This window comes from Amia ocellicauda, chromosome 2, assembly GCF_036373705.1.
Source record: "Amia ocellicauda isolate fAmiCal2 chromosome 2, fAmiCal2.hap1, whole genome shotgun sequence".
Classification (NCBI taxonomy): domain Eukaryota; kingdom Metazoa; phylum Chordata; class Actinopteri; order Amiiformes; family Amiidae; genus Amia; species Amia ocellicauda.
In genome coordinates, this window is record NC_089851.1 from 24,103,706 (window position 1) to 24,131,394 (window position 27,689).

The 27,689-nt window shown below is 36.9% G+C and overlaps 2 long non-coding RNA genes across 3 annotated transcripts in view; one reads left to right on the forward strand and one right to left on the reverse strand.

Annotated features, from left to right (window-relative positions):
- Positions 1 to 20,142, reverse strand: part of LOC136767639 (uncharacterized) — a 51,754-nt gene extending 31,612 nt beyond the window's left edge. For both annotated transcript variants that reach the window (XR_010821843.1, XR_010821842.1), the window contains exon 1: positions 19,976 to 20,142. This is a non-coding gene — a long non-coding RNA (uncharacterized LOC136767639). The remainder of the gene's footprint in view (positions 1 to 19,975) is intronic.
- Positions 19,470 to 25,556, forward strand: LOC136767634 (uncharacterized). Its single transcript, XR_010821841.1, has 5 exons — positions 19,470 to 19,805; positions 21,294 to 21,433; positions 22,042 to 22,119; positions 23,019 to 23,156; positions 23,690 to 25,556. It is a non-coding gene; the product is annotated as an uncharacterized LOC136767634 (long non-coding RNA).
- The last annotated feature ends 2,133 nt before the right edge of the window (positions 25,557 to 27,689 follow it).

The following is a 27,689-nucleotide window of genomic DNA, read 5'->3' on the forward strand; positions in this document are numbered from 1 at the left end:
GCCCTCCGGAGCAGCGTCTCCATGACGCAACACTGCCTGTTGGGGCAGGTCAGGTCGCATGCCTCCGCAGACAGCGGAGGTAGGGAGACGAGCGCGGCTATGGTGGAAAATCCACCAAGCCCGCTTTGCCGTGCCCTGGATCCTGGCATAAGCCTCCCCTCTCCTGGCTATGGCAGGGACTGTTGCCGGATGGTCCCAGGTAGCCCTCAGCTCTTCGAGGAGGTCAGGCAGCAGCGGGAGGGCCCGTGTGGGCCGCTGCGTGCGCTGACCCCTCTCGAACCTGGAGTGCGGCGGGGCCAGGGGAGCTGAAGAGACTCCACAGCCCTCTGGATGACTGCCCAGAACTCCCTATCCTATCCCGTGGGAGCAGGAGGGGCGTCCACCGCATCGCTCCACCGCTCTTCCTTGTCGTTCGCATGTACACGCGGTGGCACACGCAGCCGTGGCAGCAGGTGTGGGAGCAACAGCAGTGGGAGTAGGTGGGGATGCCGGCGCAGGAGGTGTGGCTGTCCCCAGCACTACCATCCTGGAGGAGGAGATGGAGGTGGAAGTCGCGGGCCAAATCGTGCCCGCTGTCGGTGCCCAGACAGACGGGGCATAAGACTTCCCCACTCCAGGCGGGCAAGGTGCAGTGGCCGCAAGTGGCACAGTGGCGGGGGCGAGAGGAGCTCATCACTGAGCGCTGAGCACACACGCACATGCACAGGGAAATGTGCAGCAGAGGCGCCAGTCAGAGTTTGCACCGGGGGCACAGAACAACTGTAATGCCTCTGCAACAAGTGGAGCGCCTAGCGGGCCCGCCACTGTAAGTGCGTCTCCACCCGGCAACGTTTATATACATGGAGGCGCTGCGACACCAACCACACGCAACCTTGCTGTTGCCGGACTGAACACTGTGTATACCAAGCACCAGGTGCTGGATACAAGCGCCTCGTAGGTCTGTAGGCTTAACCACACCATGTGTGCCGGGGTTTCCGGGGACACTGGGTGATGTGGAGTCCGGGGTCCACGGGGGCCGAGGGTAGTAGACCACCAGCCATAGCGGGATCTAAAACCGAGGCCTGCACGCACGGACCGGGAGGGCTAGCAGTGCTCGTTCTCAGCGAACTGAGAGAGCGAGATCTCCTACAGCCGCAGCCCGGGCTGTAGTGTGGGCACAAGCCGGCAGAGGAGTCCCTCTCGCGGGCAAGGTCTCTTACGACAGACCGAGGCTAAGGCCGGGCGGCCTCCCTTGGCTATTACTGCCGCTGCGTGCGCTCTCGCTGTGGAGGAAAAAGTCCTGTGGACAAAAACCAACACAGCGAACTACCCCAAATAATAATAATAATAATTATATTAATATTAAACCACTAGTAGTTGTGTGAAAACTGAGATGAACCGAGGCGTCTACTGACTTCCGCAGCGCGGAACAGCATGGCTAATTTAAATAAAATTAAAATAGCGCAACAACACAACTGTAGCGAATCGGTGGAAGGAAAGCATGTACTGCCAGCCAACCGAAAAACGCAGGTTTCTGGTTTGGACAAACACAGAGGCTCTCTTACACGTCTTGACGAACCAAGGCGAAGGGCAAAAAGAGGAAGTCTTTGTGCAGACATCACCTTTTATACAAACAGGAAGTGGAAGGGTCCTGTTTGAGTGATGGGCACAAGGGCCAATGGCAGCTTTGATAGACAAAAGTCTTCAATGCGTTCCAGCAATGCGCGCTGAAAACCCCTCCTCCTTGGGCAGTGCTTCTAACTCGAAAGATAACCTAAAACTAGGACACAGAAGATCAGATGGACCTTTGCATGAGTGACAGAGTTGTTTTGGCTACTTTGGAGATGTTTTTTTTTTTTTTTAATCTGCGTAATGGCGGCTTTGTTTGAAATGGTCATGGACTGAGAACATCGTAGGTTTCGTCATTGCCGTGAGTTTCAGGAGGAACATTGCTCATTGTTCAGAAGCTGCAGATAAAACTGTGGTTACATAGACATTCTGCTCATTGCAAATGAGGGAGAGTTGCCCTCATCCAGATGACATCTTACCAACAACTCATCTCATCACTAATAGACTGGTATTTCTGTTTTGTTTATTATGAATTGCCAGAGACTGAGCTATTGATTTATTAAAACTGAACCGAAGTGGATGCTTATGTGAGTTAGTTATAGTGAACATAGAAATTGTGTCAGGGAGTTATTATTACTGTCTATAGATGTAATTTGAATCCAGAACTATATCCAAAAAAAAAAAATGTCATTAATGGATACAATAATTCGTAGTAGTGTTTTCTATGGGTGCGTTCACAACATGCAGAGTTTCACAATTCTGGCCAGAATTTGCACAGATTCAGAAGACTGATCGGCAAACCATTGGCTAAATTGGTCAAAGTATGTGCAGAATAACAAAAGTATGCGTGTCATAAATGCACCCTATATCTACAGTCATACAGTGTTGACAGCAGCCCCCTCTGTTTGATTGGTTGTTGTAGGAGGTCGCTTGTTTTGGGAACCAATAAGGCTGGTTGCCATTAAAAAACCTCCGAACCCTGGTTTTGAGACATAGTATTTCCAGTAGTAGTTTGTATACATTTTACAGAACCAAATCTGTTTTATTTGTCACTAAGGAATCTAAGTAACTTGTGACTTATAAATGCAAAAGGGTCATTGCTGTTGTGTCTATGTACAAAAATAACTGAACTTTCTGTTATTTTTATTTCATTTGAGAACTCATTTCAACTAACCAACATCTCAACTGATCCTTTCTGAAGAAAAGGAAAGAAAAGGAAAACTCACTCAAAATAAATACCCTTAGTTATTTAACTTTAACTTTACTGTTTATGTTTTGATTTGTATGCTACCTTGGAGTAGGGGCATCTCACCTATCTTGTTAGATCTGGGAGGGAGGGTTTATGCTGTGCCTAACTTTAATAGTAGTACACTCAGCATACACTATACACTTCAGGTTGTCACCGTGTCACAGATATTTTCCTGAAGCCCACCTTGCCAAGTCTCATAGTGTTCAAGCTGAGCATCATACAGAGCAAGATAGGTTCAAACATACTTCCACACATAAGTACAGAGACTAATTGTATTGGGGGCAGGGACTCAGATCCTTTTGATGACCCAATCTTCCAAGGTAGGACATTATTGCTATTTTCCCCCTACAAGGCGGCAGTTTAAATCCCCCGTTACATATAGCAGGTTATAATTGAACTAAAGTGTGCACGTTTCAGTCATGGCATGTATGGACGCATTTATTAAACCAGTCCTTAATGTTTTAGAGGGAAACCCAGATCTGTTGTATTTATTTAATCATTAATTTTACTTGTAAATGGGCACACGTTAACTGAATCGTGTTCGCCTTCACACTGATTGTCTCTGCAGATTGTCCTGCACACCATTCACAAAACACAGCCTGAAACACCGGCCAGCTGTTCATGAAATATTATTAAAATCCGCTGCCACCGATCCGATTATTATCCTTCAGTTTATTTTTAACTAGTCATGGCACTGCACCGGTCCTGTGAAATCCAAGTTTTTAATATACTTGGATATTAACTGTAAGCAGGATAAGGATTTTAATAAGGATTTCACTCCATGCTGTTAATAAAACTGTAATTTCTTTGTGATCACAAACGGCACTTGAGATTATATCTATATAATGTATCTGATCTCTTCCCTGTCTGTCTACAGTCAAGCGCACAACTTCGTTTTCAGAAGCGGAGAGATTTCCTCAGTGGGTGATGGACGCTTACAGACACATCTGGCAGCAGATAGTTAACTGGCCACAAAACACGGATGCGTCCAGACGCTTAACCAGTGAAAACACCCGTTTAAGCGTCCGGGGACGGACACGTCCACCAGTGGAAACGGGGCATAACTCTAACTCTTTTCCACGCCCCTTCCTCCAGAGCTGCTCCTTCTCATCCCTGGCCCCTAAGTGGTAGAACGACCTTCCCACTGAAGTCAAAACAGCAGAGTCCTTGACCTCCTTCCGGAACTTACTCAAAACACATCTTCTCAGACAATACTTGTAATTTTAGTCCTTTACTATCCTGTAGGATAGCACTTAACAACATTTTATAATACTTCTTGCATTACTAGTACTCATATTATTTAGATTTCCTTTGCTCCCTTTCCCGTAGCCCTTGACTGTGACCTAACATCTTGTCTGCAATCGGCTTTTACAATCCAGGATGTTAGACCTCATTTATTGTATTCACTTGTGTAAATTGGAATTTGTAAAATGTATTATGCTTTGAATTGCACTGTATTATGTACATTTGAATTTGTAATGTTTTATGCCTTCACAGCAAATTTCCTGTTTTCTGGTCTTAGGACTTTTTAGTGTAAAGTGTTTGCAATCTGGTGTTAATATGCATAGCAATGACACTTTGTGGTGTAGAAAAAGTACTGGAGTCAACGTTAAAAGGCAGCGTATACATTGATTGACACTAACAGGTGTTCGTTACTGCATCCAGGTACTTTGCAAGACAATTCCCTTGAATTCAGATTTTTCACGGCGCCATTATTGGACTGCGCAGCTTTCGTCAATTCGGTGTGTATTGCCAGTCGGTACGGTATATGTGAATGAAATAGAATAAATGTTAGTTGCCATTGATAGGATTTTATTTTTTGTCATGTTTTGGGTCGTTTGTTATGCAAAATGTGCCGTGTAACAGTCTTGTTGTGAATAATACACGTTTAGATTCAGAGGACAGTGGAACTAGAGATTTTAAAAGAAGCCGTAGAACACAAGGACTATATGTCTCTCATTTTTTTCGAACTGCTTCTGAAATACATTTGTCAAGGTGCTCACAGGAGGATGTAATTGTGTTGAAACATCAATGAGTAAAGAGGTGAGAGAGCCATTGGGAATTTGTGACCACACGGCAACGAAAAATGTGGTCGCTCCTCTCCTTTGTGCAAATATTTTAGTTTGTTTTGACCAACTGTCAATTTAAAGTAGAGGGTTTCACCAAAATGTGCTTGAGAAACGATTGAATAGAGAGAAAAAAAAACATGTATTCCCTTTATGCCATGTTTTCAAAAGGTAAATCAATCAAACTCCTGAGGTATTTTGCTATACGCATGAAAGGAAGAGGTGCGTCGTCAATTTTTGAGTCTTTCTGCTCGAGTTCAGTTTATTATTCTTTTTTTTATTTTTATTATTTTCTTAATAATTCACTACCGGATGGTGGGCGTAGCGGTAAGCGATTCCAATATGGTTGCCGGGATGAACCACAAAGCACATGTTTAGATGAAAAACCCAGAAAAAAGACAAAGGTCAAGTTTCTCCTCCGTTTTCACAGCTCCAACAAGATATCAAACTGGACTGTGATTGGTTGCACAACGGAGTTGAGTATGCATGCAGAGGTCATTTAGCCAACATCATAAAGCACCTATGTATTCTCATGCCCCCTTAACTTCAAAGGTAAACTAATTATTGTTGTTGAATAATAATAACAATATTAATGTTTTCATGTACAGCATGTAACTGGTCTGAAGTCATCTTAACTAATTCTAAAGGTATGTCTTTTTTTTTCTAAACTAAAATTTAAAAAAACTCAAGTCACTGTAAATTTGTGTTCCAAGCATTGTATGTCATGAGTACAGAATGTATTATTGCAGGTAAGCTTGTAAACGCACCACCTCAATGCATATCATATTTTTACTTTTACCTAATTGAGCTTAATAGCATATCTGATTTTTTTTTTAACAAGATTCAGATATTCTATCTCATTGGTGTGCAGTTGATGTGCATTACTGTTTCTTTTTGTGTTTCCTGCTCATCTTTAGAGTTCATCTGAAGTTGATGATGCTTGTTAAAGTACTGTTCCAAAGCACAAAGAATTCATCAAAATTCCTGAGGCTTGTTTTGATACCTTTATAACTGAGGGTAAGTGCATTCTTATTGTTGAGAATTGAGATTGCTTGCAAGAAATGAAGGCTACAAACCATTGTGAATGTGTTCTGTTACCCCCCCCCCTCCATTTTATACTTATTTTCAGTGAAGGAGAAGTTCCCCATATCTGAGGATAGCACCATTACAGTGGAAGATGAGACTGGCACAGAAGTGGATAAAGATGTGTTTCCTGATTTATTGACCACCACTGACAAAGACATCTTGCTTGTCATAAAAGATGAACTTGATGACAGTGGTGAGTGATAACCAATGGATTAACTAAAGGTGTTGCTATCATCCCATAAACATTTGAATTAATAATTGTATTGATTATTTTTAATTGCTTTTCCAGATTGTTGGACCAGGAATTAGAGTTGGTTCCAAAGTTCCCCTACTCAGAATTTCAGCCTGTACTCCTACATGTGTCCCTTAATGACATAAGAGTGTTATGTTAAAACACATTGTGTGATAAAAATTTAAACATATTTTTAATTAACAATAGAAATATTATATGTTTATTTTACAGAACCATCTACACCCAAGTCATCAGCCAGTCTAACAGGTACAGTATCTGTAACTCCTACAATAGCCCTACAGAAACACTGGTCAATTATTTACCGCAGACTCTGCTTTATGTTTACTATAAGGAATTTTGTCTATGCAGATTATCAAGGGAAATGGCTTCACCAATGCATTCAGACCATTATTGGTCAGTTACTGCCAGTTATTAATGCAACACACAGCCCTGTTGAACAGCACGTTTTCTGCATTGATGTGCACAGCTGTAATAGATAGGCAGATCCATTTCAAAGCACTTCACGTATAAAGTAAAAAGTAAAATATGTATTTAATATTTCGAATTTAATAAAATATGTATAAATGGTTTTATGTTGTAAAATATAACTTGTCAATAATTGTGCTATAGCCCTATTTTAAACACTCCCTCCTCCCTTCTCTCTCTCTCGACTAGTTAATATTATTATTATTATTATTATTATTACTCCCTCCTCCCCATTTCTCTCCCGGGGAATAGTTATTATTATTATTTAATAATAAATAGTTACAAAATAATATTAACTAAGAACTAAAAATAAATGCAGCATGTACAACAACAAAAAAAACTTTAATTGAGTGACCACAAACTACAAATATTCACCTGGTGTCCTGCACATTATGTATTTTTGCTGGGTCATATGGAAGCTCACAGCTGATCATACTGAGATGATTCTATTAATCAAAAAGAACCTGCTTCTCACCTTTCCAAAAAAGGCTCAGTCCTTACAGATGCGCTAATGTATGATGACAATTTCAGTCATTCTGTTACAGTAGGCTTTGTGGTGTAGTACTCCTATTCAGTGAGTTAGACATTGAATTGAAATGTGGAGACAGTGCCAGTGTGGAGGCTGTGTTTGTTTACACAGAGATTCATTTTTGGATGTCAGAAATAGCCTCCTGATATACATTTTATTTAATACTCAGATATGATTTATATTTTATTTTGTATCAACCAGAGTGCATCTGACAAATAAAAACTTTCTTCAAATGCATTGCAATTTGATGGTAATTGTCATTTTTATGGGAAAAATACTGCCTTATTAAGTACTTGGTATCGGTACTCGATATCAGCAAGTACCCAAATGTAAGTACTCGTACTTGTACTCGGTCTGGAAAAAAGTGGTATTGGTGCATCCCTAGTTCTGATAGTTTCTTTGATATTATTTCTTTGAGGTTTTTTTTAAAACATGGCCTTTTCAGGGTGGGAATCTTAAAGGTCTTTCATGTTTTAATGAGGTCTTGCACATAGATGAAGGACTTATTATTAAGTAACTGACTTACTGTGTTCCCAGGAGAGTTCAAAAGTTTTGCAGGGTTTAGGAAACATTTAATTAGGTATCATTGTAGCGATGTATCAAGTAATAGTGAATTGTCACCAGTTCAACAAGCTGAAATTCTCAGGGAAGAAATTTCGCATGATAGTGATTCTGAAAAGGATCTAGGTTTGCCAGATCAAGAGGAAAATCAACCTGAAAGTTCTTGTATCTCAAAGGATCAGTCTAAAGAAATGTGTGCATCCATAATAGCAAAATTGCTCGGTAGTGGCATCGCCAACAATGTTATTGTGTCGTCATTGAAAGTATGGAGGATTTTGTCAGTGAGTTTCATTCAAATCTGAAGGAACAAGTTTTAAATGTTTTACCTCCTGAAAGCCCAAGTAGAAGTGCAGTTGAGGACGTTTTCAAGAGTGTACATAATTATTTCTCTGATTTCAACACGGATAGTAAATGGAAAAAATATCTCAGTGAGAAATGTGGAGTTGTTGAACCTTTGGAAATGCACTTGGGTGTTAGATATGATTCAAAGAGAAATAAAATTCTGGAATGTATGAACAGGTACAGTGAGGGGAAAAAAGTATTTGATCCCCTGCTGATTTTGTACGTTTGCCCACTGACAAAGAAATGATCAGTCTATAATTTTAATGGTAGGTGTATTTTAACAGTGAGAGACAGAATAACAACAAAAAAATCCAGAAAAACGCATTTCAAAAAAGTTATAAATTGATTTGCATGTTAATGAGTGAAATAAGTATTTGATCCCCTATCAGTCAGCAAGATTTCTGGCTCCCAGGTGTCTTTTATACAGGTAACGAGCTGAGATTAGGAGCACTCTCTTAAAGGGACTGCTCCTAATCTCAGCCCATTACCTGTATAAAAGACACCTGTCCACAGAAGCAATCAATCAATCAGATTCCAAACTCTCCACCATGGCCAAGACCAAAGAGCTGTCCAAGGATGTCAGGGACAAGATTGTACACCTACACAAGGCTGGAATGGGCTACAAGACCATCGCCAAGCAGCTTGGTGAGAAGGTGACAACAGTTGGTGTGATTTTTCGCAAATGGAAGAAACACAAAATAACTGTCAGCCTCCCTCGGTCTGGGGCTCCATCCAAGATCTCACCTCGTGGAGTTTCCATGATCATGAGAACGGTGAGGAATCAGCCCAGAACTACACGGGAGGATCTTGTTAATGATCTCAAGGCAGCTGGGACCATAGTCACCAAGAAAACAATTGGTAACACACTACGCCGTGAACGACTGAAATCCTGCAGCGCCCACAAGGTCCCCCTGCTCAAGAAAGCACATGTACAGGCCCGTCTGAAGTTTGCCAATGAACATCTGAATGATTCAGAGGAGAACTGGGTGAAAGTGTTGTGGTCAGATGAGACCAAAATCTAGCTCTTTGGCATCAACTCAACTCGCCATGTTAGGAGGAGGAGGAATGACCCCAAGAACACCTTCCCCACCGTCAAACATGGAGGTGGAAACATTATGCTTTGGGGGTGTCTTTCTGCTAAGGGGACAGGACAACGGCACCGCATCAAAGGGATGATGGACGGGGCCATGTACCATCAAATCTTGGGTGAGAACCTCCTTCCCTCAGCCAGGGCATTGAAAATGGGTCGTGGATGGGTATTCCAGCATGACAATGACCCAAAACACACAGCCAAGGCAACAAAGGAGTGGCTCAAGAAGAAGCACATTAAGGTCCAGGAGTGGCCTAGCCAGTCTCCAGACCTTAATCCCATAGAAAATCTGTGGAGGGAGCTGAAGGTTCGAGTTGCTAAACGTCAGCCTCGAAACCTTAATGACTTGGAGAGGATCTGCAAAGAGGAGTGGGACAAAATCCCTTCTGAGATGTGTGCAAACCTGGTGGCCAACTACAAGAAACGTCTGACCTCTGTGATTGCCAACAAGGGTTTTGCCACCAAGTACTAAGTCGAAGGGGTCAAATACTTATTTCCCTCATTAACATGCAAATCAATGTATAACTTTTTTGAAATTTGTTTTTCTGGATTTTTTTGTTGTTATTCTGTCTCTCACTGTTAAAATACACCTACCATTAAAATTATAGACTGATCATTTCTTTGTCAGTGGGAAAACGTACAAAATTAGCAGGGGATCAAATACTTTTTTCCCTCACTGTACCAGTCAATGACACTTTCATATATGTACCCCTTTTGAAGACCCTAGAGTTCATTTTTAAGAATGAGGAGGTGTGTAGACACATTCAAAATCAAAGTCTTAGTGACATGTATCAGGACTTTTGTGATGGACAGTTTTATAGAAACCATCCTCTGTATTCCAAACACAGCAGTACACTTCAACTCCAAGTTTACTATGATGACTTTGAAACTGCTAAACCATTAGGGTCAAAACAGGGCATTCATAAGCTTGGCTGTTTGTATTTTGTGCTTCATAACTTACCACCATGCTAGAATTCCTCTTTAATGAGTATGCACCTCATTTCATTATTTTATTTGCAGGATGTCAAAAAGTATGGCATGGATAGAATAATTAGTCCATTTGTTATTGATGTTAAAGTACTTGAACAGAGGGGAATGTTATTTGCTGAAGAACCTGTCTATGGTACCATTGCCCAAATTACAGGTGACAATCTAGGTCTAAATGGCATCCTTGGCTATGTAGAATCTTTCAGTGCAAACTATTATTGTAGGTGTTGTCTTACTGACAAGGAGTCCGCTCAGACAGTATTTAGTGAGTATGACCCACGGGTAATTTTAAGTAACAAAGCGCTAAATCAAGAACATTACAAATATCTTGTTCAGAACCCAGGTGAAAACTCCCATTTTGGTATCAAGAGAAACAGCATACTCAATACCTTGACCTACTTTAATGTATCTGACAACTTCGTGTTATACATAATGCACGACATTTTAGAAGGTGTGGCACAGTATGAAATCAAGCTCCTATTTCAGTACTTGAGTGGTAATTTTATTTCCAGTGAAGCTATTCTCCAGAGGGTATATGCCTTCAACTATGGCTATTTAGACAGTAAAACCCGCCCAACAAGGATAAACCTTGAACAAACAGGCAATAGCATTGGACTCAATACCAGTCAAACATTTTGTCTCATTCGGAACATTACCCTAATATTTGGAGATGTAGTCCCAGAGGGAAGCAGAAACTGGTACTTGATGTTGCTTCTATTACAGATCATGAACATCATATTTTCATCTAGTATCAGTGAAGGAATTACGATATGTTTGAAACACCTTATAGCTGAGCATCACAGACTGTTTAAAGAGTTGTATCCTCTCAATAATCTAATTCCAGAACATCACCATATGATCCACTACCCCGAATGCATTAGACAAATTGGCCATTTAGTTCATGTGTGGACACAATTTCTTTAAGAATACTATTACAAATTTCAAGAACTTAACCAAGTCATTAGCAAACAAGCACCAAATAGCTATAGCATATCACTGGGAGTGTCTTGCCATGAAAGGCATTGAGTCCGGGCCTGTAAAAACAAAACTGTTGTCTGATCTTGAACATGGCAAGGTTATTTCAGATAATTTCCAACTGATCTATCCTACGAGATAAGTGTCACTCCTTAGGTCAGATGTCAAGGTATTGAGTATCGCAAAGGTCTGGTTGTTTGTATAGACGTTGGATGAGAGCCCAGTGTTTGGGAAGATTATTTATATTTTTTTGAGAAATGGAATTTATTTTTTTGTATCACACATGAGAAGTGTGTTTGTTGAGCACGTTCATGCCTTTCATGTTTTTGAGCAAGAGCAAAGTTTTTCACAAAAAAAAAACTGAAGAGTTAAGGTATTACAAAACGTTTGATCTGCAAATGTCCTATTGCAGTGACACATTGTTTTATGTGGTCTTGGACAGCTGGATATAGTACAGCTCTTGCTATATGAAATCAAAACATTGAGCAAGCATGGCATGGCACCTTGCATGGTAAAACCTTGGTAAATCATTGAGAAACCTGCTATATAACTGTTCAGATTTAATGTGATGAACATTTATAAGTGTGTGCAGTTGAGTTTGTGATTTGGTGTTTAAATATGGGAAACAATTCTCTAATTTAAAGAGCATTGCAAAAATATTTTCCCATGCAGTATTATCCATCCTTCATCCTTCTACATATTCATATTATTCACAAGAAACTTGAAAGGGCAACAGAGAACATTTTATAAATAATAATTAAGTTTATTATTAATTTAATGCATTTACAAAATCTTGTGCCAAGACTGAGTGAGAACCTGTGCTGAGCCCTGTCTTCTTTGGTTTAACATCTAAGTCTAATATGATTAAAAAAAAGGGATGGCTCATTGACCAACATTACAGATATAAAGCATGGTGTTTGCTATGTGGTAATAGTAATTTTACAATCATGAGTTCCATTATACATATATAGACTGCCTGCCCTACTGATGTGGAGTCATTTGTTTTTTTTCCTGAATTATATAGTGAGACAACCTTGACACAATCCACACAGTGGGCAATATAATTTCTCCTTGTTTTATTTTTTACATCAAAACAATGCGTACATTACAATGTCAAATTCTCTTTTTCTTAAAATTACACAAGACCTGACTATTCTTGTTCTTACTCCACCCTTATCCTCTACCAGGACCTTGCATAATATTATACATAAATAAACAGCAATTTCAAGTTACGCAAATCTTTCTTCTTTCCACTTTGTCTTCCCTGTGTTTGAATGAAGTCCAATGCATTCCCTTGGGGTTAAAGATGTGCGTATTTCCATTCCCGGTAGCCTGGATGCCTTTAATTTTCAATTACCGCAACTCAAAATCAAGAAACATCAAGTCAGAGTAGAAATCTGTATTCATTTAGTTGTGCCTCCTATGTGTCATTTAATGGGAATCACTGGATTTTGTAATTGTGCTGAAAATGCTTTCACTACCTCATATTAGGAAAAATACATTTACTGTAATTTCATGAAACGGTGAAATTCATGAACTGTGCACATTGTTTTAAGAAAAATGCATAACTAATTTAATATAAAGATGTAACCAAATAAATGTATTACTATTATGAATATAAAACATAAATTAATAAATATATTTTTTTAAAGCCCATGTCAATCCCATCTGTATATTATTACATAAATAAAAACCTGGGCAACAGTTTGCATTCCATTGGTAAAAAGGGTTTTAGCATTTTAGCATGACTATGTATTTAAGATTTATTGCAAATTAATTAAACATGGTTTATGTATTTGTATTATCCCACAATTTGAGGATGACAATTCAAAAACTAAATGTATTATTGTTTAACCGAGGATTCTCTATTCTGGGGTTAAAGTTTTGACTTGGTGCAAATCATTGTAAGAAAAGTTTATAACTTGTCAGTGTTTAGAAACATTGGAAAGCTGTTTTCCATTGTAAGTAAAGCAAGCAGAGGTCTCCTGTCTTTACTCCATGAATCTATTTGGGATTCCATTGTGGTGGCAGTTTGTTACCGGATCTTCTTATTTTGTTAAAAACAAATCTCTATTCAGAAGGCAATGCATCAATTATCACACAACTGCTAAATGTTATTCTAAATGTATACAAGCAAGTAAGGAGAATCACTTAGACTCATTCGAGGATGCTGATATTTGAATTCTTTATTGAATAATGTTTACACTATGTCCGGGATCAAATTTAAAATTTAAATACCACCCATTTGTAAACTATCACTCAATGGCAAAAGCAGATAGACCATAGGCGTGTGTTTGTCCTAAGACACGAGTCACAGACTTGTAGTTCAAGGTCCAGTGATACAGTTCTTAGTGTATGCTTTCAATGCCATTTTGAATTCCTGTCTAATTAGACAAATGTATACAACATTTTACAGCAATTGAAACCATGCCATTCTGTCCATTGCAAGACCTTTCCATAAAAAGTCAATTATAACAAAAATATTGCCAGGAGTAATGTAGTAGGCTTTATTTCTGTGAAGCATACTGTCAATTAAATGCATTATTTAAGAATTAACAAATACAGTCTAAGGCTGGGTTGAAACCTGGGACTTACACAGAAAGAAATATTACAGTAACTGGTGATTTATCTACTTAAAATATACTCAAACATCAGTAGTCACAGAACTCAATGTTACTTTGTCTATTTAACATCTGAGTTTACTTGGTAGGCCCCAAGGGATGGAGTCTGTCCTTCTTGCTGGCAATATCAAAGAAAATAGGAGGTTTAACAAAACTGGCATGTGTATGCGATCTGATAAACAGATTTTAGACCTCCTTTTACCTGGAAACTAATTAATATAGAAGTATGTCTCAGCCTTTCAGAAAAAGTCACAGGACATAAATCATGTAAAGGAGAGAACCAAACATGACAAGGTTAACAAATGCTACATCCTATTGCTGATATATGTAATATTTAAACCTTCAAAGGAAAAACAAATAAAAAGAAGTATGAAAACATCTGGTTAAATATACATATTTTAAAAGAATACAACGTTCTGTGTAGGTGGATAAATAATTGATTAATGAATCACAGAATGCTATGAAGCAAGATCAGTCTTGCTTTAGTGAGTCACACAGGTAATTCACAAGTTTATGCCAGGTACTGGGATAAAGTCTTATAAAACAACCCCCCGTTCATCATCCCAGTCTTTACAGCTTACCTTGTTTGCTGATCATAATTTCTTTATTAAAATTGTCTAAATATTGTACTAAAACAAGATTAGATATATATACACTGTTAGCCCACAAAAAAGTAATCTGATGCATGCCAGTATAAACAAGAGGTGTTGAAATCAAATGTAAATCTGAGAAATTCCTAACTTGTTAATTAATGTATTTATTTACTTAACTCAAAAGCCAGATACATTTTCAGAAAACATTACTATTTCCTGAATGACTCTTTTGTCAAATTTTTATCTGGGTTCTCCATATTGTAGTGTTACTTCAACTATGGGAAACTATTGCCTGAGTGTGAGGTTTCTAACTTTTACATTTTTATTTTACTAATCTCCCTCTTTGGTAACAGTTTGATAAACTGTCCGATTACATGGATTATTTCTGTTTCAGTATAAGAATAAGGCAGTTCATTAATCATAGTTTTTGAGATGAGTAACTATGTGGAAGTCTGCAAGCAATAAATAACTGACAAATAAGTTTACATATGCTTCCTATTTTGAACACTGTATTTGATCAATATACCAGCAAGGGTTATATAAGGCTGTATCTGTATTCGCTTACATAAAAAGGAAAAAATACCCTTAAAATATTAAATGGACATTGTTTTCACAATAACATAGATTCATTTACCTGAAAGGAAATACACCTGACAATTATTAATCATACTCAGCTAATGGAAGTTTATTAAATAAATATCTTCTACAATAATCATAGAATAATTCTATAATTCTTAGTCAGCACTAAGATAATACCTTAATATTTACACAAGACATGGAAGATAACATAGAAAATGTATATCACTCAAAAAACATGTTTTTACATGTAAAACAATGGTTGTTACACTGCTTGTTTGTGCAGTGCAGGTTAGCATTCCCACAGACAGAAATGGCATTTGAAGTAAAACCAACCAAGTTGTCCTTGTTGTACAAGTCTTATACGTGAAGATTAAAACTGGTAACAGAAGGTCTTCCAATGGCAGGTGTAAAATATAGTGAAGCCAGTCTAAAAGAACAGATAAAAGGCTCCTCTTTATTTTTAAACTCAGGTTGCTAAACATTGTAAGGACTGTTGCTGGTGCTGTTTATATATTTTATTTCATTACAGAACCTCATCAAATAAACTCTACAGGCTCTCTGGGCATTCTCATTTTTATTTTTTATTTTTGTAGTTTGTTCATCTTATTTTTAAGATATATAAATATACTGTGCTTATAGAAAGTCTACACCCAATTTCAAGATTTTCACATTTTGAAGACCTACGGCTAGGTTTTAAAATGCAGTCAAATAGTTTTATTTTTTTATGTATCTACACCATTCATACATTAATCTAAGAACACCTTCCCTACTGTGAAGCATGGTGGTGGCAGCATCATGTTATTTGGAGGTTTCTCATCAGCTGGGATAGAAGGAAAAATGAATGGAGCAAAGTACAGAAAAGTCCTTGAGGAAAACCTACTGCCCTCTGGAAGAAAGCAGAAACTGGTATGAAAGCTCACCTTTCAGCATGGCAAAGAGCCAAGGCACATAGTCAAAGCTACACTATAGTGGCCAAGGAACAAAAAGATAAATGTCCCAAGTGGCCAGTCACATCTGCCAAAATCCAATCAAACATTTCGGGTGATATCAATATATATAGCGATAGGCTATAATTATAATTATACTTATTATTATTATTATTATTTATTAGCAGACACCCTTGTCCAGGGCGACTTATAATATATATATATATATATATATATATATATATATATATATATATATGCTAGTTGTAGTCATAACTGGCCAATGATCTCAAGTATTCAGTTGGATGTAACATTTTTATCAGTATGTTATCAAAAGTCGATATCACAGTTCATGTCTTAAACTATTAGCACGTCTGAACACTGATAACTAATTGTTTGTTTGAATCTGCAAACAATACTCGCATTTTGGGGATGATTCACTCAAATTAGGCACCTGTGTGTCCTTACTTAGATACTTTTCTGCAGTCCAACCTTGTACAATGACATAGTGGAGCTGTGTTTCATCCCTGAGCACAGACACATTTTTTGGTTTCAAAAACTGGGAGTGTCTCAACAGCTTCGACTTTGAAAGAACAAGACAGACCTTTGGACGCTGATGGTGTCTGTTAGATAAAAGTGAACCATATATATATATATATATATATATATATATATATATATATATATATATATATATATATATATATATATATATATATATATATATATATATATATATATAGATAGATAGATAGATAGATAGATAGATAGATAGATAGATAGATAAATATCAGGGTTGGGGTCAATTCCACTAATTCAATTCCAATTCAATTCTTTATCCCTTTAAATTCCATCAAATCAATTATTTATCCAAAACACTTTCCTAAATTCCTTTTCAATTAATTTCATCTCAATTCCAAATTCGGATCAATTCTGTTGGCTCAATTCCAATTCGATATTTCTCCCACACCAATTCCTTAATCCTTAACAGTTTCCTTCTTTGTTACCATCACTTCAGTTTTCAAAGTGATCAAACACCAGAGGCTTCTCTGACATTGTGAAAGTGTTTGTCCAAATCGGTAGGCAGTGGGTCCTCAGCCAGTCCAGGTTCAATTACAAAATCTCGGTTCTCAGTAACAGTCCAAGTCAAAAACACAAGCAATCCTTAAAAACATGATACGTTAACACAGTCAAAACCACCACAATCCTGCTACCCAACAAACAAGGAGAGCGGGGTAGGTCCTTATATAGTAAGTTTTAGAACAGTGGGGAATTGCAAGTAATTGAGATGGTTCTTGTGAAATATCCTTCCCAACAACAGGGCAGGACTAGGACACTGTCTTGTATGAGTGTCTATTAGGTGGATGAGGAGCTCATTGGCTGAGATTCAGATGATAGAAATTCCTCAGATGCTAGGAGGCCAGGAAAAATTGACCTGAAAAGCTGCTGAGAAGCATTTGTCTGTAATTTTAATAATAAAACATTGTCTTGTAAACATTGTATTGTCTAAATCATTGACAAATGTGATGAAAACACAATTATTACAAAATAAAATAGTTTAAGAACAGATACTACATCATTATAGAGGATTCATAGTGGATCACAATTCCAATTCATGAATTTGAATTACAGGAATCATTAAGAATTCAATTTGAAATTGATCAATTCAAAAAAGTATAAGATTTGAGTTGGAATTAGCCCATGAATTTCAAATTAAATTGAATTGACCCCAACCCTGGTAGCTATAGATATTACTACTTGTATATTTGTGTGGTCCATTAATGAATTATTCGTAATTATAATAATAATTATTATTAATATTGTTATTATTATTACTATTATTAATCATCATCATCATCATTTGATAATGATGTAAAATACATTTTAGTAATTATATAATAATAAATGACTACAATGCTTTTATAATTTTAGTTATTACATTATATTTAGTTATTATTATTAAAATAATAACCTAATCATGTTGACATCACGTTCAATATGAAAACAACATGGCTTAATGAACAGCGTTTCTAATTCGGTTCCTGGAGTGACTCAGATGGTGTTCTAGTCAGAGTAGCCTACTAGATTACATTCATGTAATTATTTCCTCAATTAGACTAATTAAAGTGTCAATTTCTCCCCCTATTTTAAGACTGATAGCTTTAAATATGCTGTTGAATTAAGAGGAAACTACCCGCAACTTAATGAAAGTGTTACATTTTTGCAGTTAATCGTACAGCTTAATTAGGCCATTTACTGGAGCTGATCGAGGCTGGGACAGTACACGCAGCCTGCGCTCCGGGGCACCGGCTTGACACCACACATTTACAGCACACAGCATTGCATTACACAATTTGACACTGAAGAGGCTCATTTACCATGTCCACATTTTTTTCTCAATAAATAAAACGAATTGTTTTACAAACTCGTTCAATGAATTAGGGACATCCTACCTTCTCTTATTGCCTATTTGTGCATCAGTGGTATAAGGTATCTGCATAATGGAATGATGGTTTTCCTTGTTTTCCTGCCATCGTGACGGAATGAGCAGTTTTACCTGAAAATAAGCTGTATTTCCTCCTTAGTCAAATCAGAGATATCATTATAACTGTACATATATCATTCTAACTTATTTAATTAAGTGCACTGTTAGAAAACTTATGTTTGGTTTTCTTATACAAACAAAACTTGACAATAATTCAAACTTATTCTCCTCAATTTACAGTCTAATTATGCGGTTTAGGATAAATTCCAGTATCCTATACAAAACCACGTTGCATTGGAAGTCATGGGCTATTATGCAATACTTAACAAGATAGTATTTTCGTTTAATATGAACTCCAGCGTTATTAATATCACCTCAATATTCAAATCACTTTGTCTTTGGACAGGAACATCCATTATTGGGTCCCCCGCTGTTCTATATATATATATGTGTGTGTGCCAAATATTTAAAATAAATAATTGAAGTTATTGCAGGCACAATTTACACATAGGATGTTGTTTCCAAAGTTTAACGATCGTTTTGTGATTGCAAACATGTAGCTTTTTCTTCTTTATATACACGATTTGCTGTGATTAGACTAATGAAACACTGAAGCGAAAAGTGATGCTTTTTTAATTTCATTATTGCTATATACAGTTGACTCCGGATACATGCATAGGTTTGGGACAGGCGTGACAGTATGCATTTAACCAGATTATCCATTAAGTTTTTTAAAATACAATCCAAGGGCAATATAGTCTATATGCACACACATACGACTCGTCTAAATCAGATTCATCACCACTCAAAACCACACAGTGCGGTTCAGCTATTACTTGTGACAAAAGCCTAACATTATAAATCAGTAACTATGAGCTATATTGCTTACAGAACCAGAAGCACAAAATAGGCCGAAAACAGTAGAAAAATGTGTTATTACAGTAGCCTGTTGATGAATTTGATCTTGCAATAAAATAAACTTTATATAGATGTGTTTCTCCTTCCACTAAAGATGAAAAAAGGATTTGATTGCTGTCCAACCTTGCTGCTGTGGACAGCGCTATGCAATCATCAGGTGGACAATGCATTGTGCAATTGTGCATGGATCCAAGACTCACGGATCCAGGTTCTGCGTTCAGACGATATGCATTCCTCAGAAGCATGTTCCCATTAGCAGCCACGCATCTGAGCAGCAGTTTGGGAACAGATATGAAAGTGAAAGTACTTTGGTGCAATGACGGAAGTTCCTTCTGCACAACATAAATACCTGCACTGCAGCGTTGTAGAGCACATGACAGCAAACATTGAAAGCAGCATTTTCCAATTCCAGGCTGAACAGCATGGTAGTTTAGTCTGCTGCAAAGGGGACCTCTAAATGTGGATTTTGTCGAACCATGAGCGGGGTTCCTGGTTCTGTCAAATAGTTAACATGAGCATAAGATGACAAATGGTAAGTATGACAAGGAACTTCACTTTTTTTTCCTCTCCTCTTTCCTTAGGCGTTTGGTGAAGGCGACGCACACCGTTCATGTTACAGAGTACTGTGATTTCGGTTTGGAAACAGACAGTGGTGGATGTCGGCATTAATAAATGAGTTCAACTATAGCTCAAATATCCTACCTCGGATAAAATTAGATGTATCGCAGTTGCGGGGTCTCTTCTCCTGCAGGTGTCCCCGCTTCAGTGTGCCAGTGATGCGTCTGGCTGCGTTGTCGATTCGGTCTCAGCAATGAAAGGCAGTGTATTCCTCGGTATATATACTGCACAAAAGGGGATTCCCCCGCTTTACTTTTAGGTTTTGTTTTTCTCCTTTGCAGGAAACTGCAACTGTAATGGGATTTACCAGCATAGTTTCATTATGACCAGGAACAGATTAGTTCTGGTAGTAATAGAGACTCATTTAATTACTGACATTGAAATGAGCTGTATTATTTACTTATGTGTTGCATTATATATATATATACCGCAAACACAATGAATATCATGTTTGTTTTTTAGCTGTATTAAAATCCAACCATTTCAGATAATCTGTTCCTCCATAAAACCTACTAGGAAGGGTTTATTTAATAATGTTTTATGGAATGCTGTTACATTTAATAACTAATCCAATCAGGTTGTTTTGAAGTGGAAACAATCCAGTGTGCGCATTTATTTATTTAAGAAGTTTAACTGCATTCCAGAGCATGCACTGGGGTTCTAATATTCTATTAATGAACTCATAGAAAACACACACACCCTAATATGTGTTAAATCTGTGTGAAGATGAGAGTATTTTATCACTAGTTTAAATGTAGGATTTCTTAACTAGAACAAATGTATTCTATGACTCAGGTCAACTGCAGTTCAAGTTCAATCTGGCTTTTATTTAAGTTCTTGAAATATATTTTCACGATGGTGATGGAGGGAGGTATTTGTTTCAAGATTATTCTTCCTCCAATCTAAAGAAAATGCTGTTTAAGTCTGCACATACCATGAGAACTATAGTTAATAGAGTGGAATCAATATTTAAATTACTACAAAGAAGTCTATGAACAGAATTCAAAAATTTAAAAAAAATATATTTAAAAAATGCCAATACATTTTTTTCATACTAAGGGAATATTGTACTTTTATTGTATACCCTTAACTAAATATAATTATTATATGATTTTTGAGATGTAGTTTTGTGTGCTTGAGCTTCAGTGATTCTATGTGTCTGAGGATGTGGCTTCTTGCCACATCTGTTGTGCATTATAAATGATCTGGTGGTGCCTTGCCAGTGATGGATTGTATTTTTTATACATCACTGATATTGCCAGACTAGTTTTACTACATGCACTTGGACTTATTTTGCTGTGTTTGATATGTAACAATACCTGAAACTACTCGCATCTCTTCACACAATAATTGGAATTTGATTGTACTGATATTCTGCTTAGCTAATTTTTCTCTCATTTAGTTTCCTTTAGATATGTCTTCGGCATCTATATCCTGGCGCTAATCCTGTTTCCTTTTGCAAACTCCTGTGAGAGTAAGAAAGGTATGAGTTTAATTACTGAAGATTACAGGAACATTATTCATCGTTTAATTGATAACATTGTAAGTATGGGAGATGTGAACACCATGTTCTATGTATGTCCATCTTGTGTCACTGTGCTTGTCACTTTTCCTTGTATGACTTATTAAAATTATGAAAATGTTATAACATGAATTTCTAACCATGCTGTACTAAAGCGATTATTACACTTTTTATATCCCAAATGATTTCAGATTAAAGTGAGCATACTCATTCTCCGCATAAAGAAATACATGAATAAATATCAAGTATCCTGTTTTGTTTAAAAAGGGATAATTGCTTGCCAACTAGCTATTCTAAGGCATATCTGAATTGTGTTTTTTGACATACACAGTCAAGTCAGGGATTAGAAAAGGAAATGCACAACTTCATTGATGTTTCCTAAAATGATAAAAGAATGTGACTGACTGTAAATTCTCCATAATGCTTTATTTTGCAATGACTCACTCAGTGGATGTGTGGAGGAGGGAATCATATACTTGCCAACAGCGGCTCATAGCAGATCCCACACATTCTAATACAGACCTCAGACAGGACTCCAGGCAGGATTTGAAGAGAATATAATACAATTTAAGGATATGTTAGATGCTACAAAATTGAATAAATGTCACCCTCTGTTTTGTCCTAATAGGATTACAGCATATCAAGATTGAACAAAACAGTGAACAAAACGTGTCAGGAAAATCAGTATCAGTGTGATGAGAAAAACGTAAGGACGCCTTTGTGTAATTTCCTGTCTTTGATTGCCAGCTTTTTTTGTTATTCTTGTGTTTCTATTCTCGTCACACAGTGTTTTGAATGGAACGCACTAATTTAGTTGATGCTCAATATAATATTAACATTTAAAATACACAATAAACATATATTTAAACTTTAATATTTATTCAGATAATAATTCAATAGACCTAGTTGCAAGATTGACCACATTTTATGTAGTTTTTCTGTTTATGTTCCTGAAAAGGTGCATGTCCTTTAGTAGTACAGAATGTATTCATACAGATTGAAAATGTGTAATATGTAGGAATAAGACATTTAAACACTTACATTATACAATTCATTGGTTTACCCATTATTTTGTAGATGAATTAAAATCTGATAGAAAGTATAAAAGTCTAATTTGCATGAAAATAAAACATTATTAGATTATTATTTTTCATCATAATATTCAATTTCTTAATCAAATAATCAAGTTTATTGAAGTGTCTGCCTGTTGAAGGAAAGTATTGCTCTGTGCTGCCATCTATCGTTTTACACATGAACTTTAAATTCTGGCGTATTTAAAAATTATGTTTTTTTTACGAATGTATGAATACAAACTTTCCAAATAACTTCATGGAATTTTTTACCAAGTAAAAGAACAAAAGCAAATCAATGTTGAAGGCATTCAGAGTAGCCAAGAAGTTATGAACTGAGTTTTTAGATATCAAATAAAAAGTAATTTAGTTTATTTTTATAATGTATGAACAATCCATTGACATCATTATTCACAATTCCCAATACATGGTGGCTGCTGATATTTTGGAAATCAAGTTGTGGGGAAGTTCTATAATGACTGCAGTGAGATTGCATTTTAATGCTAATTATTAAGTGGCATTTTTTTTTTTTTAGCTAACAGTTTCTATTCTTCAAATGATTTGTTCCGAAAGATTTTACATGAAAGGAAGTGTGAATGAAATGAAATGTAACTTTAAAGAACTTGTGGAAACAATAGAAGAATCGTTTGGATGTTACTGTCCAAGAGTCCAGGTAAGAAAAACCCACTTATTTATGTTTATGATTATTTATATCAGTTTTGGCAGTGACGTTATTCCACTATTTGGAATTTTAGATTACATTTCTCACAGCTTCTCCCTAAAATGCTGACATTCTAGATTTTTTTAAGGCCTTGACCATTATCTTAAATACATGCATGCAACCAACTTTGCAAAAACCAGCGGAGAGACTTCAAATGGGCTACAGGGATGTACCACTATTCAATCTGTGAAGCACCTGTCAGATCAACTATATTACGATGCAGTGGATGAGCTTAACACACGTCTACCCAAAGCCCTGCACAGTTGTTTCACCGGAATAAGGTCCTGCACCACAGTGCATGACATTGTTAACAGATTGAAACAGAAAATCTTGCATGACGGGTGAAAAATTTTAATATATTCAGCGAGAGAGAGAGAGAAAGAGAGAGAGAAATCAAGGTATCAATTTTATGATGTTTTATACACTTAAGATATCCATTTGGAAAGCTTCATTCTAACCAGGTCACTGCTTTGTGTTTGATACAGGGTCATACAGGAACCGAAATAGACTGTGAAAACCCAAGGCCAGGACACATGAAAAGGAATAGGATTTGCAAAATAAAAAAACTTATGAATAATCTAAAGACTTGCTACATTCTATTAAATGAAAAATATAGCTCAGGAGATGGTACCTAACCATGGATGGGTTGAAAATGCACTGCTGACAAAGTATTCCACATCACTATAGTATAAGCTTGCTTATATACATATCAAATGGCATTTCTCATCTATTGGATATTGGAAGTCTACATGGAGTCAAGTAAGTTCAAGCAGGCGTAACGATATTAGTCTTGGATGCACTAAAACCAGACTGATTTTCCAGGAATCCTGCGTCAGGATGAATTAAGTGGAATAGCATCTGAATTATCATGGCTGCTTATAAGAGGATGGATGATACATTTTTTAAAGGGAAGGTATGAGTAGAGATATACATTCACTCAACAGAATACTCACTGATATGTTGTAATGCTTTGCTGCAAATGTTCACTATATATTGTGACAAACAAATGTGTGTATATATATATATATATATATATATATATATATATATATATATATATATATGAAAATGCTTGGCATTATATTTATACAAAGCTGCATTTAAAATCACTTTTAATTTATACTAACTCCAAGTGATGCATAGCAGTGTTTCAAGAAAGTATAACCATTGGTTGGTTTGCAATGTGATATGATCATAAAAAAGATGCTGCTGCAAATTCATTTATCATTAAACGACAGGCATCGGATATCCTATCGGCGTTGTAGGAGATAAAATCTGTTTACTGTCACAGTTTGTAATAAGAACCCTTTTCACTGTGTTATAGCTTGCTCCGAATTTATTCTGTTTCTGAGTTATGCAATCATTTGCAAGCATTAACAAATACACTACATCCAAAATCAGTACATTGGATATATTTAAGGAACAGTGTTGTACATTTTGCTTGTTGTAAAATTGCCCTTATGTACCCTGAGATATGTATAGCTGCTTCCCATCATGTATTGCTATATCTAAAATGGTCAAAAAGCAGTTGTAATGCTAAGGCATTAGTAAATGTAATGTTGTCAGTATCTCAGTATGCCTAAAAGATAAAGGTTTCAGTCTTTTTGAAGGGCTACATAACTTTCATATATGCAGGTAGTTATTGGGAAAAGCCATGCTGCAGGCCTTCCAAGGTCAACAGTTCAATGTGTTCATTCAAAAATGTAGAAAGTACTCTTTTAAAAAAAAAAATATATATATATATATATATATATATATATATATATATATATATATATATATACAGTGCCTTGCGAAAGTATTCAGCCCCTTGGCATTTTTCCAATTTTGTTGCATTACAACCTGTACTTTATTTGGATTTCATGTAATGGACATACACAAAATAGTCCACATTGGTGAAGTGAAATGAAAAAAATTGCTTGTTTTAAAAAATTCTAAAAAATAAAAAACAGAAAAGTGGTGCGTGCATATGTATTCACCCCCTTTGCTATGAAGCCCCTAAATAAGATCTGGTGCAACCAATTACCTTCAGAAGTCACATAATTAGTTAAATAAAGTCCACCTGTGTGCAATCTAAGTGTCACATGATCTCAGTATATATGCACCTGTTCTGAAAGGCCCCAGAGTCTGCAACACCATCACCAAGCAAGCGGCACCATGAAGACCAAGGAGCTCTCCAAACAGGTCAGGGACAAAGTTGTGGAGAAGTACAGATCAGGGTTAGGTTATAAAAAAATATGGCACCACAACAAACCTGCAAAGAGAGGGCCGCCCACCAAAACTCATAGACCAGGCAAGGAGGGCATTAATCAGAGAGGCAACAGAGAGACCAAAGATAACCCTGAAATGAGCTGCAAAGCTCCACAGCGGAGAATGGAGTATCTATCCATACGACCACTTTAAGCCGTACACTCCACAGAGCTGGGCTTTATGGAAGAGTGGCCAGAAAAAAGCGATAGCTTAAAGAAAAAAATAAGCAAACACATTGGCTCTTCACCAAAGGGCATGTGGGAAACTCCCCAAACATATGGAAAAAGGTACTCTGGTAAGATGAGACTAAAATTGGGCTTTTTGGCCATCAAGGAAAACGCTATGTCTGGTGCAAACTCAACACCTCTCATCACCCCGAGAACACCATCCCCACAGTGAAGCATGGTGGTGGCAGCATCATGCTGTAAGGAATCTTTTCATCGGCAGGGACTGGGAAACTGGTCAGAATTTAAGGAATAAAGCAAAACTCGAGTGGTTTAAGGGGAGACATTTCAATGTCTTGGAATGGCCTAGTCAAAGCCCAGACCTCAATCCAATTGCTGTACACCAGCACAACCCTTCCAAGTTGAAGGAGCTGGAGCAGTTTTGCCTTGAAGAATGGGCAAAAATCCCAGTGGCTAGATGTGCCAAGCTTATAGAGACGTACCCCAAGAGACTTGCAGCTGTAATTGCTGCAAAAAGTGCCTCTACAAAGTATTGACTTTGGGGGGGTGAATAGTTATGCACGCTCAAGTTTTCAGTTTTTGTGTCTTATTTCTTGTTTGTTTCACAATAAAAAATATTTTGTATCTTCAAAGTGTTAGGCATGTTGTGTAAATCAAAGGATACAACCCCCCCAAAAATCTATTTTAATCCCAGGTTGTAAGGCAACAAAATAGGAAAAATGCCAAGGGGGGTGAATACTTTCACAAGGCACTGTATATATATATATATATATATATATATATAAATGCTTTAATTAAACCAAATATATTGTCAGATCATGACAAATGAACCTGCATCAATGTTGTAGTAAAGAGCTGTAAATCATTGTTCTGTGAGATACATTTTACCTTTACACCCCTCCTACGAGCTTCGAGTGGTCCTCAGGTGTGTTTACAGACATTATGGTGCGACATGACTACTAAAGAGAAGACACTTGGAAGCACAGATAATCCTTCAGTCAGCGTGTGGAGTGACAGGACTGGGATCTTGTGAATGGTTCAAAATCTTATGGAGCAAGGGAAGCTGATCTAGCATTTAAGGAAGTACTGGTTGAGTATGGGTCTAGCATCAGGAGGACTATGACAGGGAATGCTTGGCACCTATATGGACAAAGGTGTGATGCTGGGGAACGTTCTTTGCCTCTGATGTTGGCCCTGTGTGGAAGGTGACACACTTTCTTTTAAAAGGACCATCTTCTCTTACCATCTTCTCTTACACAATTGTGAGTTGGTTTGAAAAGACAGAAGTCTTTTCATAAAGCCCCCACTTTTCTCAAGCATCTATACAACCATTGGAGAACAGGGACATGTGCAGGGGGTCCCAGTTGGGCCCCTGCTGTACCCTGCTGTATCTGGGGAATATTCTTTGCCAAGAAATGCATGTCAACTGTAACTTATAAAAGGGGGTCTGACTTAAAATGGCTTCCCTAATACTGCAGCCATTCTTTTTTATGGTTATCTGTTACTTCAATGACAAAAATAACGTGGTTTATTTTCATTATATAATAGAAACATTTGGTAAAATCAAACTTTGATTCACATATATAACATTCTACTTTCTACACAATGCAAAACTGTCATCAGTTTATGTATTTTTAATGTGCTATTGGTGGATGTGCCAAGATATTGTAGAAAGTATACAGACAATTGATTAATTTATGAATTTTACTTTATGTACTTTACTTTCAGTCTTGTGTGTGTATATATATATATATATATATATATATATATATATATATATATATATATATATATAAGATATATTGATATCTGAATGCAGCAGATTCCCCTTGTCAGTTAATTTCTGGAAAATATTAAACAACATAAGGTTAATAAAGGAGAACATGATGCTCTTAAGCAAAATATTACCTTTATAATTGTTTTATGTGAATGCAATTTACATAGAGTATTGTTTTAACCACTATGGAGTATAAAAGCAATAAGACTGAAAAAATGTAATGATTATTAAAAATACTATTTTAAACTGGTAAATAAAAAAAACAGTAATTTC